This window comes from Cynara cardunculus, assembly GCF_001531365.2.
Source record: "Cynara cardunculus var. scolymus isolate 2C chromosome LG 17, CcrdV1, whole genome shotgun sequence".
NCBI lineage: Eukaryota > Viridiplantae > Streptophyta > Magnoliopsida > Asterales > Asteraceae > Cynara > Cynara cardunculus.
In genome coordinates, this window is record NC_037544.1 from 11,914,265 (window position 1) to 11,915,303 (window position 1,039).

The window sequence follows — 1,039 nt, forward strand, 5'->3', positions numbered from 1 at the left end:
TATTTTCAATAATAGAAAAGCAGCCGCTATTTCTCTGTTTAATCTTCTTGTTTACTTACTCTTTCAATCTTCTACTGTAAAACGTTCTACTCTCAGATCTGGGTTTATAACATTTGGTATCAGAGCAAAATCGATTTCTTAATCGATACGATCTGTCTGAGGTAGTTCGATTTTCTTGAAACAAACTCAATCTTGAACTTTTGCTGTTCGACTGTTCTTCGAACCCAGAAACTCGTCGATTCATCTACTGCTTAATGTCTTTTCAAATTCTTTTTTTGGGATTTGTTCTTAGGATGAACTCGAACCTGTTTTGCTCTTAGATCTTTCAGATCTGTGAGTTTCCTGGTAACAGTCGACTAATTTCTACTCTGTTAGAGTCAAATCTGCGCAAAGGCGCCAAGCAAATGTTCTTGATTTTCTTAGCCTAAGGCAATTTTATGAGTTTAGTTTCATCTTCTCTTTTATTTTGGTTTCTGAATCTGTATCAGCTTACTATTTCTCTTDTTTGTAAACACTTAATCTTTCACGTCTATGGCTGTTTCTACTCATTTCTCGCTCTTAAAATCTTCAACAGCTGTTCAGTCAATGTTCTTGACYTGCTGTTTCTTGAAGTTAATATGCTTCACTGCAAAAATCTACTCTCATAGTTTAATTTCTAAAAGTGTTTGTCTCTGTTTTAGTTYTAATGCTGAAATCTTACTCATCTTGCGGTTTTTGGATAGATTCATTGTCTTAAGACTGATTGCACTGTTTTGTCATGTAATCCACACACTTCTATGTCCCTTTAGGGATGATTCTGCTACTTCTGTGTGGAATAGCAGTTCTGTTCTTCAAAGTCTGTGTTGGGTTGTAAGCAGGTTAAAGCTGCACATCGTGCAATCAGTGGTGCTGAAGAGTCACAGTRAATCTGATGAGAACCAAGAGATGAAAATGAAGACCACAGAGCTATCATCAGAGGGGAGTTTGAAGTKGCAATCCCGAGCTGTCAATATAAGACCAAGTGGGTGTGCCGTCATCTCCCTCCGTCTAAACACACCAA